The sequence below is a fragment of the Helicoverpa zea genome, chromosome 14, assembly GCF_022581195.2.
Source record: "Helicoverpa zea isolate HzStark_Cry1AcR chromosome 14, ilHelZeax1.1, whole genome shotgun sequence".
NCBI classification, from domain to species: domain Eukaryota; kingdom Metazoa; phylum Arthropoda; class Insecta; order Lepidoptera; family Noctuidae; genus Helicoverpa; species Helicoverpa zea.
Window position 1 is genome coordinate 694069 of NC_061465.1, and position 21425 is coordinate 715493.

Here is a 21425-nt window from a genome sequence, read left to right on the forward strand (position 1 = left end):
GGCAATGAAACATGCGTCCATGGCAATGAAAACTATTCCTGCAGCCATCGTTTTGACATATCTTTCTCTTTCTTTTCTTAAATACTCCTCTAGTAAAACAACCTAAGTGAACCTGAACCTGAAGTGGTGTGTGTAAGTTTATCATTTAGTGAGGTGAACGTGGAAATATCTTTTTGTAGTTGACTATATAGTACAAATTGTTTTTTTTTCTTAATGATGCCGTGGCGATGAAAACATAAGTCACGGTAATGAAACATGCGGCCACGGCAATGAAACGAAATTGTTTTACAAGGCATGGCAATGAAAATTTTTTCATTGCTGTGTATTTTTTTTCATTTCCATAGCAAATTTTGACCACGGAAACCACGGAAATGAGAGCACGGCAATGAATATCAAGGCAAAAACATCAAAAAACTAAAAATCTGTTAATAATTCACAGTAATTAACACGTCACAAATAAACATAAGATAGATGGCATTGTACCGAATGATCAATTAAGAGGACAAACTTATTCAAACAGAAGTAAGACCTATCCACGGCGATGATAGAAAAAATGTCCAGTGATAAAAAAATTGCATACTTGCATTTATGACGCGAAAACGCAGGCACGTGCACACGTCATTCCACGTCGAACACTTGATGTCCACTAATATGCAACATTTAGCGCACAGCGGGAGGGACGCAAACCGTTAGAAAAAGGAATATTCTTAAATATGTTTAGGACATGGCGATGAATGGTGGTTCTGGGACAAACTATTTTTTATTTACCATTTGTTGTATTGTTTAAATATTTCAACAAATGTAGTCCGTAATAATACTTTAACTAGATTCTCGCCACAGAGTGTCTTTGGTTAGCACGTGTGCCTAGAATTTTCAGCCGTTTTAAGTGTTTTGGTGATCTTTTGTGACTTAGTTTTGTGTTTGTGTGTTGTCCTTGTGTTTGTCTCCAGTGGTGTACTGTTATTTCGGTAACTTACTAGTTGTTTATAAGCATAATGGATCAAAATAAACCTCCCGATCCCGATCCTCCCGACATCTCTGCATATGCTCCTCTTTCCCCCAACTATCCGCTATCCCAACTCGCTGATGTTGCTTGCAGCATCGCGGACTCCCAGACCCCATCAACCTCGTATACCAGGAAACGCTCCGAAGATGATGCTAACATTAGCGTGTCAACCCCGCCATCCAAACAACAAAGGAACCTAGTTGGCCGCAGCAGGTACTCAGCTACTGATAAGGCACCTTTTATCGTTCATGTCTCTCGATTGGAGCCCCAGCCTAACGCCGGTACCTCTCTACACCCTGTTACTTTCGGAATATTCCTACAAAAACATAATATTACTAACGTTGTCCGTGATGGTGTTAAAAAAGTTGGTAGGAACCGTGTGTCTGTAGAGTTTAAATCCCCTCAGGATGCAAACTCATTTATTATCAACAGCATTTTACATAAGAACTGCTATGTTGCCTCAATCCCCACTTTTAATATAACTAGGATGGGAGTTGTGACTGGTGTTCCCACAGATTTAAATGAAGAGGAAGCCCAAAAATACTTACAGGTCCCTTCAGGTTGTGGTGAAATCCTGAAAGTTCGTCGCATAAGCAGGAAAGTAGTTATAGATGGAGTAACTGAATTCAAGGCAACAGAGACATGTGTACTTACCTTTGATGGCCAAGTATTGCCTCAAAGAGTTTTTTGCTGTTACACTTCCCTTCCAGTTCAGCAATATGTTTATCCCACCATCCAGTGCCGTAAGTGCTGCAGGTTTGGTCATGTGGAACTAGTGTGTCGGTCCAAGCCTCGCTGCAGCAAGTGCGGCCATGATCACCCTGGTGATGGTTGCAGCACTTCTGAGGCGGAGGCATTCTGTGTGCTCTGCTCAGGGAATCATTTTGCAAATAGCAAGTCATGCCCGGAGTTGGGTAGACAGAAGGCCATTAAGACGGTTATGGCTGAGAAGTCCCTTTCATATGCTGAAGCTAGCAAATCTGTCCCACTTGCTTCTCGCAATTATGCGAATGCTGCAAAAGCAGTTCCCGCCCCCACTCAGTCATACCGCAAAACTGTTTTCCTTAAGCCAAGGACCCATGCCCCTCTATCTCCCTCTTATGATAAAGCTGCCCATCAGCAGATTATTAACTCCCCTGCACCTTCACAGCCTGATGGCTGCGCTCTGAATAACCCATTCATTGATAGTAATGTTTCCTCAATAATAGATATACTTATTAAACTTCTATCTACAATCCTATCCACCAATAATACCCAATTACCGTCCAACGTTGCCTACCAATTAACTAACCTTTTATCAAATATTAGAAATGGCGCCTCGCCAAGTATTCCTTCAATGGAATGTGAGGAGCGTGTGGCATAAAAAGCACGACCTCATATTCCTCCTCAACAAATTCAAGCCTCTGGCTTGCTCTGTAGCTGAGACTTGGCTCACCCCGAGTCTCAGTTTTAATATACCACTATTTAATATTCTCAGATGTGACAGATCTGATGGCTATGGAGGGTCGGCTCTCCTTGTTAATAATCGTGTCCCCCTCTCCACCTTGTCCCTTCCGGTTCTGGATGGTGATATGAATATAGTTGCGTGTAGAATTGAGGGTATCACTGTTTTATCGGTGTATATTTCCCATCCTCAGCGTAGGTTTTTAACCACCATTAGGGACATTTTGAATAGCATAGTAGGACCTGTGCTCGTCATGGGTGACTTCAACTGTCACCACTTTAGATGGGGCTCCAATCGTTGTGATTCGTTTGGGGAAGGTTTAGTAGAAATCTTGGATGATTTAGACCTTTGCATCTTAAATGATGGTAGCCCTACTCGTAGATCCCTTCCAGGACAGCAAAAGAGTTGTGTAGACCTCACATTCTGTTCAGTTGAGTTGGCGGCATCAATTCATTGGGAATGTACTACTCTGACGCATGGTAGCGACCATTTCCCCATTGTTGTAACTTTAATTAATAAAACTTATTTAGAGAAAACTTCTCCTCCACTATTGAAGTACAACTTGTCCAAACCTGATTGGTCGAAGTTTGCATCTTTACTGGAGGGGAAAATTAGTACGCTTCCAAATTTAAATTCAAGTTTCCAAGATTCTTCTGGTCACTGCCATGCTAAGAGCTGCTACGATGGCTTTATCTCGGCCATTACCTCAAGCGCAGACTCTACCTTTCCGTTGCGCAACTGTGCCAGAAATAAAATCCCGTCACCCCCGTGGTGGGATCAAGAATGCACATCGGTTATTAAAGAAAGAAAAGAGGCCGAAAAACAGTACAATGATGCGATGAATAGCGTCAATCTTATACGGTACAGACGAGTGTTAGCTCAATCTCGACGGCTTCTTCGCAAGAAGAAACGTCGCGGTTGGGTTAAGTTTTGCACTTCTCTATCCCCTTCCACTCCTATTTCAGCAGTTTGGAAGAGCATTAATCGTTTCAGGCGAGGCTGCTCCCCATCTATCTCTTCTCCTATCTCGAGACAAACTGCTGAATCCTTTTTCGACAAAATTGCTCCAGCCTATGTTCCTTCTTCCTCAGAACTTCTGCTCCCGTCTGTAAATATTTTGGACGATCCTATGAATGAACCATTTTCGTTGGAGGAACTTGATGCGGTGTTACGTCATGTTAGGGATTCCGCCCCAGGCATAGACGGCATACCGTACTCATTTGCAGTTCATTTTGGTTTTGAAGCAAAAAAGTATTTTTTAGGAATATTAAATTATTGTTATCAATTTGGTTGGGTTCCCGAACAGTGGAAAGCTCAGATAGTAATTCCCCTTTTGAAGCCCGGCAAGACTGCTGATGATCCGAATGGCCTTAGACCAATTGCTTTGTCCTCAGTGTTGGCCAAGATATTGGAACATTTAATTAAAAATAGACTTGAGTGGTTGGTGGAGTCTAGGGATTTACTGCCGAGCCATCAGTTTGGCTTTAGAAAGGGGCTTAGCACCATGGACAGTGTGGCAATTTTGGTTACTGATATCCGTACAGCCTTTTCCAAAAATGAATCTGCTGTAGCCACTTTCCTTGACATCTCTTCCGCATACGACAGCGTCCTTCTTCCAGTTCTCAGGCAAAAATTGCAACAGCTGAGGATTCCGGGTAAGATGGTACAATGTATATGCGCACTCCTCATGTCTCGCTCTTTGATGCTCAGAGTGCAGGGGGAGGTATTTGAGGTGAGACAGACGTGGAAGGGCCTTCCCCAAGGCTCAGTTCTGAGCCCACTACTATACAACCTGTATACAGCAGACATTGGCTCCTGCCTTAATTGTGACTGCCACCTTCTACAATACGCGGACGACCTAGTGTTGTATGTAGTAAATTCATCTATTGCGGACGCTGCCTCATCTCTCTGTCTCTCCCTGGACTCTCTGCACACATGGCTTTTGAACCATGGTCTCACGTTATCCGCCCCAAAAAGCTCGGTAGTGATTTTTTCCCGAAAACTACTGATCCCTCAGGTCTCAGTTAACATTCAAGGACAAGATATTCCCATAAATAATAAAACAAAATTTTTAGGCGTTTTCTTAGATTCAAAATTATCCGGGATTCACCACTTTAACTATTTGATCCAAAGATGCGAAAGAGCAATCTCCATCTTAAAAGCTCTCGCTGGTGTCTGGTGGGGGGCCCATCCCTTCACTATGAAACTGGTCTACAATGCCTTAGTCCGCAGTATCCTGGACTATGGGTCACACTTGGTGATTCCAAGCAACAAAGGTGCCTTGGCCGGTTTAGATAGGATTCAATCTCAATGCCTTCGAATCATCTCAGGTTGCATGAAGTCGTCGCCTATTAACGCCTTGCAGGTCGAATGCGCGGAACCTCCTCTAGCCCTGAGACGTCAGTACCTTGCTTCCCGTTTCCTATCCAGGGTTATTCCCAAGTCGTCCCACCCCCTCATCCCAAAACTCAGAGAGCTTGACACTCTTTGTCACAGCTCCAAATATTGGGAACACAAAGAAATCCCCCTATTCCTAAAAGCATACCGGTTTTTTCAAAATTTAGAATCCCCCATTGCTCCATATCCCAGACTTCCTCTATTTAATTACCCCTATGAAGTACTTTGCTTCACCCCTAAAATATTCTATAACATTGGCATATCCAAAAACTCCCCATCGGCAAATTCGGCCTTTAATGCGGTTTTGGGTGAACGATGGATTGGGTTTCAAAAGTTCTTCACGGATGCTTCCAAATCAAATGGTGGCTGTACTGGAGCCGCGGTTTACTATCAGAACTCTAAAATAATTTTGAAATTCAAATGTCCGAAGGAGTCTTCTGTATTTACAGGCGAGTGTGTGGCACTATTGGAAGCTTGTCGTTTTATAGAGTCCCATGAGATTAGCTATGGAGTTATATTTACTGACTCCCTTAGCTGTCTCCAAGCCCTATCCCAGAATCCCTTTAGAACTAAACTCCACTGTCCTATTGTCCTGGATATTAAAAAGTCCCTTTTCTCCTGCACTAGGCAAGAGAAAGAAGTACACTTAGTCTGGATCCCTAGCCACTGCGGTATAGCGGGCAATGAATGTGCCGATGCATTGGCCAAAGATGCGTGTTCATCTGAGTCCGCTGACCTTGCACACTTCTCCCTTCAAGGGCATGACCTGCTAAACCTCCCCAAATTGAGTCTTGAGACCTCGTGGCAGGAATGGTGGAACATCTCAGGCAAAAAGAAGGGTAGCTCTTATTTCGCCATTCAACCGGTTGTAAAACCAAAACCGTGGTTTTCCAATTTCAAAAAATACCCTAAACGGGTAATCTCAGTCCTGTGCAGAATACGGTTAGGTCACTGCTGTACACCGGTCTTTCTGCGCAAAATTCGGGTGCAGGATTCATCCCTCTGCGAGTGTGGTCTGGATGAAGGTACCCTGGACCATATATTTTTTGACTGTCCTATCAACTCATCCTTTGATTTATATGGTCGTCTCCAAAAACTTAAAATCCCTCTCCCGACTAATTTCCGTTCCCTCCTATCCCACTCCTGTCCAGAACTGCTCCAGATGCTGTTGATGTTTATTAATCAAAACAATATTAAATTATAAACTGTGGCCTATATTTAGGCCACAGTTTGTATGGTTGTGGTATATATTTTATGTTATGTGTTACTAACATTTTGTTGTTGTTTTTATATATGTAAATGTATTTCTGTTTGTTTCAGTGTCGTCCTACTAACACATTAAGTTACACAAGATCGGCCACAGCACCATCTTAAATCAATATATATATATATTTTTTTATTTATTTTTTTAATTGTAAGCACTTCTTGCTTCTCATTTCACTTGTCATTGGCAGAATCGTCGAAGTTGACATCGACACGGATTGCCATATACAAAAATAGAATAGAATAGAATACTTTAACTATTCACGAATCAAATAAAAGTAGGTTTTAATATAAATAACTAATACATTTTTATCAATATGGTCTAGTACACATCAAGGTGACGTGTGGACAAACACGGCAATGAAAGATTTTGAGGTTTTTTTTTTTTTTTTGGAGAACCAATTAATCCTATTAACAAAATATTTAGTGCTACACATAGATTACTATTTCACCTACTTAGAAAAAAATATTAGAATATTATAACAATGATTTTTAGTACCGATTTCATCGATGCCACGCAATTTTTGGTCCCGGGAAATTCACCCATATCGGAATGCCAAATTCATGCTCGTTTCGCTTAAGCCGATTTCTCGTTAACTTATAATAATAAGAAGTAGGTAGCCGATATACTTCTCCACAGCAAAGCGTGCAACTCATACAGAAAACATCTTTAAACTACACTTTCCGGCAACTGTGCCCATAAAGAATGGTAATTTTCTCGAGGCTATTCGATAAACTTGGTGAAGAAAAAGAACGACATGACGAAATTAAAATCACCATTAGTTACTAGCTATATTTTGTACTTTGCTGATACGCCTAGCCCATAACCTTGATAAATTCTAAGACAATTGCATCAAAAGCATTACACTAACACTTCAGCTGCAACTGAAGCAATCTCTACACACGCAGAAGTACCTACATATATCAATTCCTTAGAAAGACCCTACTAATGCAAAAGAGCGATTATCATTGCGAAAGGCGTTGGTACGGCCATGTTTACACCCGTGGTTCTCGTGTTACGCGCATGTCAGTCAAACTGCGACAATAACAGGAAGCATAGCTTGCATCGCGCGGCGAGGGGAATTCGCACAGCGGCCGGACACCGCAGACGGATACCATAGTACACGAGGTATTCAAAACATCAGACAATGCTGTTTGTACGACCATCGACACACATTCATTGACGAGTCTAGATTACTTGCAGGCTAGTTGAGAGGCGATAGCGATTGATACAAGCAGATAAATATGAGCATAAGACACTAATCAGTGTGATTGCAACAAGGGATTATTGACATGCAGTTTTCATCAATTGTGGTAAATTACAAAAACAAAAATTGCAACTTTCTTTCGAGGAAATCATTCAATACCTTTTCATTATTAAAGCGTCATTTCCATGATATCAACTATTTTCAATGGGAAATTATAAGTGTAGCCACAAAATTATTTATTGGACACATGATTAAGCTTCTAATTTTATAACTTAGCAACGGGGAAATGACATAGCCTCTAATAAACTAATACTAACTCGGCCTCGTTTTTAGTATATTGCTATTTATAACCTTCAATTAAAACACATTGTATTAAAAATTGAAGTTAGTGACGAAAACGAATCGCTGCAAAACCGACTCCACGTAGTCTTGTCTGCCCTACCCCTAGAGTGCAATTCAAAACCGCGTAGGCGCGGAGGGGCGAGGCGGCCTGTGAGTTGAGGCGCAGGTAGTTTTAACGCTCGTCGACGCGGCTGAGGCTGGCCGGCCGAGCCGGCCAGCATACATTTTTGGGGGCGAATAATGATATTAAAAAGAAGCCTGTTTAATTAGCACCCATTTTCAATTAACATTATGAGAATTCTGGGCCATTCAAAGGTTAGGTACCATTTCACGATCGATAAACAACGTCATTCATGTTGTAATTAAAATGAACATAATGCAATATGCTGCAGACTATGACTTGCACCACAGCCAGTTGATATCAAATGAGGGCAGATCCGATGCTGTAAGGCGATACACGCGCGGACGCAACCCGATCGCTATTCAACTACTGACGTTAAGGCCTGCATTTACAACCAGCTACATGCATATCTACATATATTAAAACTATACGAATACCTGCTGTTAGGTGAAGATGATGGAAAGATGTAAGAACATGGTCATGTAACGTCACCTGAAAACTGGCTATTGCTAGACATAGACATTTCTAGACTCCGACGATAACACGTGGATTCGACGGGGGCATTAAGAGTAGATCGAACTATACATGTTCTAGTTGGAAAGTCAATGCTACAACATTGTTTACTATCAAAACTATTTGAAACGTCTGCAATGGTGATACATGTATGTAATCAAAATCACAATGCAGACGAAGCGTCCCCGGTCGCATCAATGTAGCAAGCACCGGGTGTCTGCGATGTATAGACAATGCTCACATTACGCGACATCCGGCGGTGCACGCCATAGATAGCTACATATCGATGAGGCGGCATGGCGGCTTCCGGCGAACCCCGTGGCTGCCACCCCAGCGCACACCAGACGTGCACATATATTTACATTCACATATTCTAAACACAACTATTAAACAGTCTGAAGAATATTGATTTAACACTAATAAGCTGTTAATCTGAAAACTTTACACAATTAGAAAGTAACCTAGTAACACGACATGTGGAATTCTTGGCAAAACACTGCAATTTGAGGAATTCATGATCGGTATTATGTAGACCACGTCATTTGCTGAAACAAGCCATTTAATTTAAATAAAGCTATTCATGATAATGATAACATTATTTATTGCATGTAGAGTGAATCGTTACTGAACATTAGAACAATGGTTTATAGTACATATTCAAATGGCATATTTGCACAAATTGCAAATCACGAAGATTGGTAGCTATCATAAATTGCAAAGTAGGAGTCCATTAGTGGACATTATTAAAGGCAGAATATGTACGAAGTTGAATAAGACAGTTGTACCGTTTTGAATGAGGCTATAAAGCCTGGGAGTTACAGCAAAGGCCCATAAATGAGGCGTCGTGACCGCAGCACGGACGGGAGGGCCGAGGGTTGGAGGGACGGGGGCGAGCGTGATAACGACCGGCGACGCTTCATGGGAGCATGCGAGGGACACATTTCACCCTTCCACGACCGACTGTAAATATTTTGATTGCCACTAGTTGGGTCTCGAGCGAAATATCACTAGTCTGCTGTCAAAGGTCTCTTTCCAAACAAGCGGGAACATGAAACGAATATCGATTGATATTTAATTGTTATGAAATTATGTAGGGCATATTTCTTACCTTGCATAAATCGATCAAAGATATATCAATAGATGACCTCCGAGTTCGATGAACCTATTGCTTCATTAATCGATTGCTAAAGAATGAATGAGAATAGCTAGAAAAACGACTGATGAAAAGAGAGGCAACTGAAGAAATAATTGCATAAGAAAATTAAGGCTGCTATCGGTAAAAGTCAGATCTCCTGATTTGCAGTTCAGTCATTGCTTTTGAGTGCACACGGACTTTACCACTTTACGACTAGTAAATTCAGTAGACTGGCACATGAGATATACCTACAATAATAGCGCTGAATCACGAGCCCGTGACGTCACCCAACTTGTTACAATTTAAATACAAATGTTCCAAGAGGGTGGAAAATAATTGTCGCGAAGGACACGTTCTAATAGGCGAAAAATCTCGAACGAGACACGAGACTCATTTCGAAATATGAAAACTTGAATTTATATTAGATTCGTTATCTTCGGAAATAAGTTTTCAAGTTTCGGAAACATCAATGACTAAGTTATTTTGACAAATCTGATTTATTCACACTTTATAGTGTAGCAGTTTCTTGTCTGCTTTACATTGGTTGCAAACAGCACATTCTGTAACTTGTACAAGGTGGTGAAATGAGTATAATTTGCAAAGTTTACACATTCATATCAACGGTATCAGGCGCTACCAGAATGTCTGGCACTTCGTAACGTATGTGACACAAAAGTCAAGGTTGAATTCATTCGTCAGGTGCGAACGACCAAGTCTGGTTGAGGTTGGCCGACCTGTTAAAATTTAACTGCCTGTTGAGCACAATGACAGACAGAATTTCATCATTTCATGTAATTCCATAAAGGATACAAGATTAAGAAACTATGACCGACATCTGGAGATAGACAGTGATGATTAATGACAGAGTGTTTTAGCACTTCAGTCGGTGACTTTTTATAAATTTTTAAGAGAAAATTTGAGATAGCCCATATAAAATGCAAGAAACAGTACATAAATGTTATTCTCCGGACTCATGTCCATAGATGGGTACATGCTGCATTATAGCAATTTCTATTTCAGCATAGCTACTTATAGAATCTGATTTCATCACTAATTCAGTGTAATCGATATTACAGTCACATTCGTCATCATTACACTACATACATTACGAGTCCTGAAATACTCGAGAGATGTAGCAGAAGGCCCATTTCTCTAGTACGAATCTGAAAGCACCCACACTGCAGTGTTATTTATTACATACGGGCAATATTCGTGCTGTTATCTCAATGTATGTAAAATGTAGTGTGGAACTTCTGTAGCTATTTACGATTTGCCCGCAGGCTTTGCAGGACGCAGCTAGGCCCGGGCGTTGGGCCGCGGAGAGGGGATGAAACGCATGCGCTGCGCCTCCCTATCGATTACGAACCCAGCCGCCTCCAGTTTCTAGTCTAAACTTGTTAAAAAAATTGCATCAATGTAATAACATTTGATTTAATCCATTTAGGACAGTTTTGTGTCGGACTTTTCCGATAAGCTGAGACTAGAGCAGAGAGAATAGCAAGGTGCAAGGGGCAAATCATTTTATTTGGATTTTATAAACTAAAGGTTTACAAAATTAGGTCAAGTCTCGAAAGTTCTGAATAACAAATCTATGTAGAACTTCTATGACACGTACGTTTTATTCCGTCGAACTAGACTAACAAAGTAAGGCTATGGGTGTCGACTTTTTGCGACACGTGTTTTTACCATCTGTAATATGGACATATTAACCCGATAGGCGTTTTGAGCACCTGGTTATTATATTGATAGACTTAACCTAAGTAGGTATATCGAGTTCTTTAGCTGTTGTTCTTCGCCCAGAGTTCAGCTACAAACTTCATGAAGCCGTCAAATATCTAATTACTTTATAGCCAGTTAGTGGGCGAAGTGGACCTGTCGACTTGTCGTAAATGAGCCAGAATAGAAAAGGTAATTTGCAGGCAAGTGCTAAAGTATTCTGAAACGAAGGCGGGTCAATGACCTCCGCCTGAAATATCGAGAAGCAAAGCGATGTTCGGCTAAGAGGTCTTAAATGTTTTGAAAGCTTTCAGTCCAAAGTTTTAAGCGTTTATATTAATTTTCCATTGTTCTGCAAAGTGTTTGGGCCCCTAATTTTGTTGCGAGGTCAAGGGAAACCGGTGTCGGCCCGCTGGGATCTTTTGCGTTTAGTGCACTCTATACATTTTCGGGCAAATGATTAACGAAACATGACGTGTGCGTGTTGGCATGGGTCCAAAATAGTTAACAAAGCCTTGTTATTTCACGGACTGCTTGTTCTAGAATGAATTGTGGTAAATAATTTTTACCTGGCAGATAAGCGAACGAAAAGGTTTTTGAACTCAAAAAGGGATCGTAATTTTTCGTGTACATTATTTTGCATTTAAACAATATCACAAATCGGAAAGAATTACTGCGTCAGCCGAAATATATTGAACATTAACTGGTTCTACTCACGATTCGAAGTTCCCATAAACTTTTCTGGTAGTAAGTAGGTCGTTTATCTCTATTTATTATAGAAACTGTCAATTTCTGTTTACGGCTGTATCGACACTGATTGCAAACGGCATCTGTTTTGTAATAACATCTAGTGCTCCAGTGCTTCAACACTGTTTTATCGACTATTCCCTCGGGAGAGACAAGGACATAGTTATTTAATATTCATGAATATTTCAGGCTTGCGAGAATGAGAAAGTGTTCAATATTTCGTTATTTAAATATGCCGTATTACGGGTCTCATGTAGTACTTATATATTTTTTTTTTGGAATGACATTTACGATAAAAAATAAAGGGATACTATGTTCTTCCTTTAATTTATTTATTTTTTCTACTCGACACAAATTGAAGAGGGTCTTCTTTCAACAATGTTTTTAGATAGTAAGCAATTTTTTACTGAGAAGCAATCTGATAACGAGAGGGAAATAAATGCTAATAGTATACAAAAAGAAAGTGGATTTTATTTTGTGATAATGAGGGCGAGGGAGGGTGTTTTTCTAATTATAGCCGAGAAAAGTGAGTACTGAAATATTGAGTGGGGCCAGTTTTTGGAGGATCTAAAAATTCAAATTTCGCTTTCTTCATCTTTTTATGAATTTATATAGGTACAGATGAATATGCCCAAGAGTGATACAGTTCTTATTTACATGTCTCACGCCGGCGAAAACTAGTTTCAGCAAAACCGAAGGTAAAATCCTCGAGTAAAAGGCATACATACAATAAATCTCGAATGAGGCGAGGCTGAGCAGGTCCTGTTATCTCAGCTGTCAGCATAGCCTACTGTGACGTAGATAAGGCCTAATGTAACGCCCACGCGTCATACATACTGAGAGCACGAGCGTCACTGCTTACCCAAATGTTTTGCAGACGTTACGTAAGCAGCGGTGTACTGAGAACAACGCTTAGATAATTTACCAACTGGAGCCGCCTTATGCTCTAACAAAGGAGCATGAACGCCGCTCATACTCGTATAAGTACAAAAAATCATGATGGGAGCCCATTCACATTCGCCAAAAGTCTAGAACGTGGTTAACAAGCTTTTTGAACTAGATATTTGTGGTCATGGCGGTTCCGGTAGGTTAAATGCTCTAAGACACAACGCGATGTGGACCGTTCAGATAAGATAAAAGAATCGTGCAGATTGTTGCCGGGCAACAACTGCTACTTGACAATTTTCCACGGCTATTCCATGTGATAGCACGGTAGTTCGCACCGGTTGAAATGGGTTCAGAACTACCGTATCTGGATCATGAAAATTTGAAGAACTTTTAGCACAATTTAAATAAACTTGAGAGAAATTTCGCCAGTCTGCAATGTAAGTTTAAGATATGTTCACTTCTGCATCAATATAAATGTTTGGTAGCACATCGTGAAACTTCTAAATTATTTTATATTTTTTGGAGTTCAAGTGTGGTCAGCTTTTCGTATTAAATTCAGGAATTTTTGTAGGACCTCATTAATAGTAGAAACATGATACGTGGAGAATTTCGGTGTTGATGAACGCTTAGGTTTTGTCGACCAGAGACAATGCTTACTATCTGGACCGTGAAGTCTGGATACAAAGGAGGAACAAAAATGTGATCTGCTTTGCTGACCACACGTTTTAGTTGAAACGTTGGCAAGTATTGCGGATTAACAATGGTGATAAAGAATATTAAATTCATTCGTACATACAGGCTATGGCCGAAATACATACTCTTATTGGCAGTCTGGTAAATACAACAATAAAACCAATCGATATTCTACTTTATACAATCAACTTAAAAAGTAATAAAATAGAAAGCTTCTCAAACAAACCGCATTACCAAAAGAAATGATGACTGAGGGACGAGGAGAATAAAATAAATTGGGAGATAAAATGATCCTCTTTATAGCTTTGTATTATTCATGTCAGCACATAAAAAGTCAAATGAACCATTGCAAACACAAAGAGAAGATTCCCCAACAAACAGCGAATATAATCCTGCAAGTGGACCTTTTTATAATTTGATAGGATTTACCTGCGCTGCAAAATTTTCCCACATCAGTCGAAGAAGCAATTGTCAAAGATCGCATCAAGTGGATTGTCGATAAGATCGATTGAATTATCGATGCAAAGACCGTCGCCTGCGCAGTAATAGTTGCAAGATCTTGGTGCGACGAACTGTGTGAAACGGTCTTAGCTTTGTGCGCATTTGTATCTTGTTTTGTTGCCTCTAATTTGGTGGGTCATTGGGTTTTGAGGTCACAAGTTTACGACAAAAGTCAACGTAACCAGAAGACGAAATTATATTTTGGACGTTAAACATAGATTCAGATACTAATTGGTATTGTTTAATATGTACCAGCTTGTTTGCGATGTCATGTCCGCACGTAAACTATTGTAACGCGAGCAAACAGCGAGCTGTGTCCACAACCCATATTGGCCAAACGAGTATATCACATTGTTTGTCATCAGATACCAATATGTTTACTGTATGTCTATACGTCTGCTATTCAAGATGGGTAAACTCCAGACTAAGGTACATTAGCTTGACAGTGACGACTTAATAAAGAAAGCAGGTACGTAATTTCAAAAATCATAATCTGATCGGAATGATGGTCACCCATTACAATAATTACTATGAAGAGGACCCTATAAAGGTGTTAATGGGTGTCATGTTCAAGGGCCGTATATCACGGAATGTTGATTAGTCTACCATCATGTAACACGCACCTTTAGGTCATCCGACTGGTGACAGGCGACATTAACGTCTGTGGGTAAACATGGAAACCTTGAATGCACTAATTGTTTTGATTGAATGCAGATAAACAGAGTGCCTGGGGAAGCTGGCGTGCCACTATTGTTTACAGTTTTCGAATCAATGCTCTTGATTTTAGATTACCTTCCAACTATAGAATGCTCGTATATATTCAATAGCTACTAGAATACCAAACGCCATATGCGAAAATATTCTTTTTTTCTATTTTCAGAAGGCTCGCTAACAAGAAAAAACATAATTCCTTTAAGCATATTTGGGTCTTCCATCAAAAGTGTTAAAGCAGAAATAGTCGTGTTGTACCAGCTGACGTGAATCGCTCTGGTACATGGCACTCGAGCTAAGAGGGAAGGTCACTTCCGTCCCGGTCGAGCACTGTCGATCATGTGTGTCAAGGGTTCCGGGTTACATATCGATGGACCGACACGCCGTTATGTCACATGCCTCTACCTATTGGCAGGGTTGGCTGAATCACTTGTCATTTCTCGCTTCAATTTCTTTTTAGAAGCAATGTAATGAAAAAGGTCGAAATATCCTTTTCACTTCACAACATCTATCGAATTAGGACTGGTGGTGATAACTACGTAGTGCAATATTATTATGGGAAATATGTTATCGTCACACAGTTTAGTAGGCAGTCAATTTATCATCAAAAACAGTTTACGAAAATGTAACAGTAGTGACCGATACTAAAAGACCATTGTCAAAGAACGTCAAACACAAAGACGCCGTATTTTATTGACCTAGTCCAATTATTTCACGTACTTATTAGTCACTCCAGCATCCTACCCGATTCAGTCATATCCTGAGCAATTTTATTCCGATACTAGTTCATATCAGTTTGGTTAAATTATTTCAGCGAGGCGCCCGCATCCAGAAGCTACCAGTTACTCGATTACAGATCAGAGTATTTCGCCATGAGACGGTATTTTTAAAATTGAGTGCAACTGGTTTAAATCTAGATTTCTAGCGCAAATTAAACGATCGGTTTAGCCGTGACTCAACATTTCGATCGGTCACGGAGTTTTACTATTTTTGGCGTGACGTCAGTATTTGATCTTGTATAATAAGATTTTATAATTACTCTCTTCAATTTGCCAATACAGCACAAGACGACAATACTTCTGACATTAATTACAAGAAGAAAGTTCAAGCAATTTTGCCAGACGACGAAAAGCGAACGGATAAAATGTGAATTCTCCGATTCAGTCTTCTTAGGAAACAATAACATCTTCAGCTCGCAGACAAAAGGATTGAAGCAGCAGCGAGAACAAACGCAGAAAAGCTGAGATAAGTCAATGAGATCGCGTCGAGCACACTGCATAGTTCGACGATCCTATTGGTGGATTACACTGCACTCCTTTGTTCAAACTTTGATGAAGACGTTGGTCGAAGCAGAATTCTCCAGAAAGAGAATTATGCAGAAAGAGAATTATGCTTTTCAAAGTAAATTGCATATTTTGTTGTTCTTATGTCATCAGAAAAATCGTCTTGATTTAGGAATTTCGAATTGGTAGAACAAATTACAAAAAAAGAATTTTAACCTGCTGGTGGATCTAGTTTTTGGAACTACTTATGTATTTACTTAACGTCGTCTTATATCTAAATAAAGAATCAGCTACTCCTAGCTGGTGTGCTAAATGAGCATCATGTACCAACACCATCCATCATAAAGACCTACTTCCAAACAAAGGTCACAGGCAGTATTTCGCGCAAAAGTACGAAAGTACAGCGGCCGTATCCCGCTAGACGCAGAGCCGACATCGCGTAACAAGCGTGAAAGGCGGCCGTTGACCCCGCGTGACATAACCACGTTTCGGCAACACTCGTAACATTCGCTAAGGGATCCGCTAGCGCACTAGTGCCATTAAAAGGAAAGTGCTCAACTGCTCATGCATCCCGCTCACGAGTTTACGATTATTCGGATATGTTTATTTGGACGTGCTTGAAATTTTACTGTAACCAATGAAATACATTCCATGTTACTGTAAGAAGGTATCCTTAATGATTATCACTGGTTCAAATAGAAGATTCCTTGTCCAATTTGTCTCTCGTTCTATATAATAATAGTATTAAAACTCTGGTAGATACGAATGTGGGAGAAAGGTGACTTATTAGCACGAAGACTAGAAAAAAAACCCATTATTTTTCAACCGTCATTGACTCAGGAAACAAGTTATACTATTATGTAATAGAAAAAACTACAGTAGGAACTACGCATATTTAGAGACCTTAATTATAAAGTCCGGTGCATATGTAACAAACGACATATTATTACCATAGCAGCAGTGTGATTTGAAACCGCATGAGGCTTTGTCTGTTCAAATCGTGACAAAAAATATTTTTTTCTCAGGAAATCCAGGACTTTGTCCACTAGAGGACAACAAATTCAGGGAATATTTAAAAGACCCTTTCACTTGGACTCACCCACTCAATTGCAATTATTGCCATTTAACTGATACAGAATGTTTGGAAGAATAAAGGACGTGGCACATTACAGCAGCACCGCAACAGCACGGCTCCACACCAGCATTTAAGTTGTCATTCAATTTAGAGCATTAAATCGTGTATATTATAATATATTTCGTAATGTCAATATGAAAAAGCCAACGGCGAGCAGTCAGCGTGCTTGCCGCTTCCACACAACTCGACTCGCCGCCCGCGTGCTGCAAGCGAGCGGTCCTCATGCGTACAGCGCGCCGACGGCGTGCTAATTGCCCGCCGACTCCGAGCCGGCAGCGAAACAACGTCATTACGTCGTGTTCAATCATAACATCAATCATAATCGTCTTAAAATAATATTGAGTTTGCGGTGACAGCAAGCTTACACCTCGCGGCCGGCGCGCGGACGGCGCGCCGACGGCGAGCGGACGGCGCGCCGACGGCGAGCGGACAGCGCGTGGTTGGCGCGCTGTCCGCTCGCCGTAGTCTTAATTCGAGGCGACGCCGTGCTGCAGCCGTGCTGTTGCCGTGCTGCTATAATGTGCCACAAGCTTAAGTCTCAAGGATATCACCACGAGTGTAGCAGAATATGCGAGGAATTAACATGTCTCCGAAAAACATGTGTACGTAGGTATATGACGGATACAGGAAGTAGAAAATATTATACGAAAACATAGTCGTAATGTTATTCATGAATGTGTACATAGGCTGCGTGTATGTGCGTAAAGGCGTCAAAAGGATTGTAAAGGAAATTTCATCCGGGGTAGGTACAATACGGTAGTAAGTGGGGATAGGGCTTGGTGATCCCGTATATGTCTTTAGGTCACAAGACTAAATAACACCGGTATTAATCCATATGTATACGGAATTAGTATGCATGCCACAAAAAGTGAATGTGGTCGTAAGAAGGAAATGAGGGCACACATCTAGCGTGGCCATAGATGACAGATAAGTAATTTGTCACTGGTTACGTAAACGAGATGTTTTAAATAACGCGCCACTGATACTTAGTTGCTTTACTCATTTCACGAGCCGGGGACGTAACTTTGAGAAGTAGATTTTTCAAGCTTAACATTACTGCAAGCCGACAAGAGGATTCTTCTATAGAGTTGAATAAACCCAAACCTACGCATGTTTAAGTAAAACCTTTGGAAATTATAATCAGAATTCGCCTTATCTATCACTTGTAGGTCGTGACTTGTGGCTTAGACAATCGCACTTGAAGACAACGGTTTTAATCGTGATTCACAGCAAAAAACCCTGATGTACAGGCCTCACTATGTTTAATAAAAATATTCTCTAGAAGCAGAGTGTCTTCAAAAACAGTAAACATGAAAACAATAAAAAAATATTTAGAACTTTCCAACGTGAAGGCTTTCAATGGCTTCTGGCCCTTTCCATTCCTCACATTCAAGGCTGGTGACGAACGATGTTTATTTAAACTGCGTTGTATAATTAAAACACTCCTTTTCATAAGTTCGCAGTTACGTCACGACACCATAGAAAAAATATATAAGCAAACATTTTCTTGTGCGAATTCAGAGGCCTAAGCAAGGTAAACACGAGGGTTCGCGACGTTTCGCCGACCTTGTCTTATTCGTATGAATTCGGACCTTGTCAACGGCTTCCCTATTCATGAGCCCATAAATAATGCGCAGGGCGACATATGATGAATGGTAGCATTTAGACCGTTGCTGAATTAACATATCTGGAGCCGAACATGCATGAATTTCCAGACTGTAGGGCTGGGATAAGAGGGTTCTCCACTGTCGCTCTGAGAATATTTGAATGTTAAGTGGAGTGGAGCCACTTTACTTAAATTGCGAAGCCCTGGTCTACACCTATAAACGGAACAGTCAGTATCTAGAACATGGAAGACTTATGATCCGAAAACTGGACATGCGCGTAGCTCAAACTGCAAACGCAATAAAAAAGGAATGCAAGAGCTACTTTCTCGCATGCACAAACTGTACATAATTGAAAACAGCGATAACGGTAGGCTTGATTGTTACACCAATTTGACGCAGGACTCTTACGAAAAAAGTAACAAATTAATCGTAGTATGAGCCTTAGGGAAAGTAGGCAGCATCGAAACCATCCTAGATCTGGCGTAGAAGCCGTACCAGAACGAATGCCTTGATGACATTATTATGAAAAAAGGCTCAATTGCTGCATAGGATACATGCAGAACAATTAACCTGAATCAGCCATATTATAACAGGCTTCAGTATAAGATCTTCAAAGAAAATGAAGAAATAAGTTGATCCTTCGATCTAAATGTCAACTTCTACACAGCTGTGATCGCAGCTAATCAGTATTCAAGCGATGACGCTGGTGTCAAATAGGGCATTTCTTTGAATTCTGCATTTTCAACTAGAATCTGAATACAGTAGTGCAGGCGTCCCATATTCTCAATACCTAGCTGCGAGTGAAAAGCCAGCCATGCGGGAAATCAAATGCAACTGTGCAACGCACATCTGCATTCAACTAACTTTAATATTTTACGTCTCGTTGCCTTCAGGATATGACAGATTTATATTCGTCAGCAGATCCAAATAGACAGGTTTTACGTTATGAGTGTTCTTTAATAATTTCGAGATTGACGAAAAAGGTGCATTAATAAGATTAAGGGCTAAGGGTAAATGTGCCTTATCTCAAGCACCACAGAAATTCAGGGCGACCATTTTATAATGGAGATTTATTATGAGTCGACGGATATTCCATCATATTTTCCAATCAAGCTTGAAGACTGAAAACCCACGCAGTCTATTATAGGACGTAATATCGAGTTTCCAGTAGATGAGGTACTCGCAGGCCGTAATAATGGTATATGTAACCCAATATAATTCTGTGCAAAATGTGTATCGATCGAGTGCGAGGCACAGGGCGGGAGGGGGTGCACCGTGTTGGCACGTGGTGCGCCACGCTTAGATTGGAGTTTTAAATTCTAGTCAATAAATCTTTGGTGCGTTACACATGAGCTAGTTTTAGTGCGCACTCAATTTACTTTTGTGGGTGGACTAATCTGTGGTTTATAGGTTTCCGACGCCGATTTTGAACAATTGGAATGGCCTTTATTTCGTAGGCTGGATTATTTTCAATAGATACATGGCTACTGAACTGTTTGATAGTCATTTTAGTCTAGACACAGAATGCGGGTACAATTTACATGTGTATAAGGCCCTGTCGTGCGGGACACACATGTAAATCGTTATTGGATCTCACTCAATCTCTCAGCATTTGCATGAAAATCACGCTGCTAGGATTTACATCAGAATGGCGTAGTATTCAGAATACACACTTTGACAAGTAAGGATTTGCTATAGATAGCGAGCAGGATTCTGAGTTGAGAATTTGTATTCTGATACCATACAACAAAGTATACAAATACATTTTAAGTTGTACTTTATGTATCTAAAAATCTCATGTAAAACTTTAAGGTAGTTAACACAATATAGATGTGTCAAAATGCAAAAATATTAGGTAATACCTATATTTCACCTTTAATGACAATTTAAGGCAATACCGCTTGTACTGTCGGGATTTAACAGCATGGGCTTAAGACGGATCTGCTTCATAGAGATACCGATCTAATGTCAGAGTTTATCGAAAGAGTCTATGAATAAATAAACAGGAAAATGACTGTGCATCTTTATAATAAACAAAATGGCACGTTGATGTTAATTTTCTGTGATTGCATCTGTTATCGAAAGAGCTTCAGAACAGATAATATACTGCAGAAATAAAGGAAATAAATCCAGCTTTGCTTTGAAAAAGATATACAGGAACGCCATGCTGGTGAAGTGGAACTTTTGAACCCTTCATTGGATCATGAAATCTCCACCGCTACATACCATATTATGCCATATACCATATACTCCTCCAACAGTAGCCAACGATAACAAAACTTGACAGTTTTGAAATTCCATCCAGTGTTAATGACAGTCCGATAATGGCGGCAATTAAAGCAGCCATGTTGATAACAAGTGACACGTTTGATGCGGCTATCGGGCCCAGAGCAACGGCGATCGATATTCACAAGACGTACATGCGGAAACTTTAGAAAGTACCGAAGGTTTCAAGTCACGTGCTAGATGATGATAAGGTGGAAGGTGCAAGTTGGTTCATCCGACACCAACATATTTTATGGCGAGCCGAGGATCTATGGATGAAGTAAAACCTATGCAGCAGTTTCATAAGTCTGGCTAGCTGGGGTTTGAACAGTTTCAAAATCCAACTGGATAGTCATCTATAGCTTGTCAACCAACCAATAATGGAGAGTTAGAAAATTAGTAGAAAGTCTTGTTACTTATATCAGTCATGGTAGTAGTATACCTAAAAGC

At 40.4% G+C, this 21425-nt stretch overlaps 1 protein-coding gene across 8 annotated transcripts in view; it reads right to left on the reverse strand.

Moving 5' to 3' along the window:
• Positions 1 to 21425, reverse strand: part of LOC124636218 (eukaryotic translation initiation factor 5) — a 37410-nt gene that overhangs the window by 13763 nt on the left and 2222 nt on the right. The window contains exon 1 of one of the 8 annotated variants that reach the window (XM_047172181.1): positions 9403 to 9426. The exons of the other annotated variants lie outside the window; for them this stretch is intronic. The gene's annotated coding sequence lies outside the window, so the exon portion shown is untranslated. Of the gene's footprint in view, positions 1 to 9402; positions 9427 to 21425 lie in introns of those variants that run through there. 8 annotated transcript variants of the gene reach the window in all.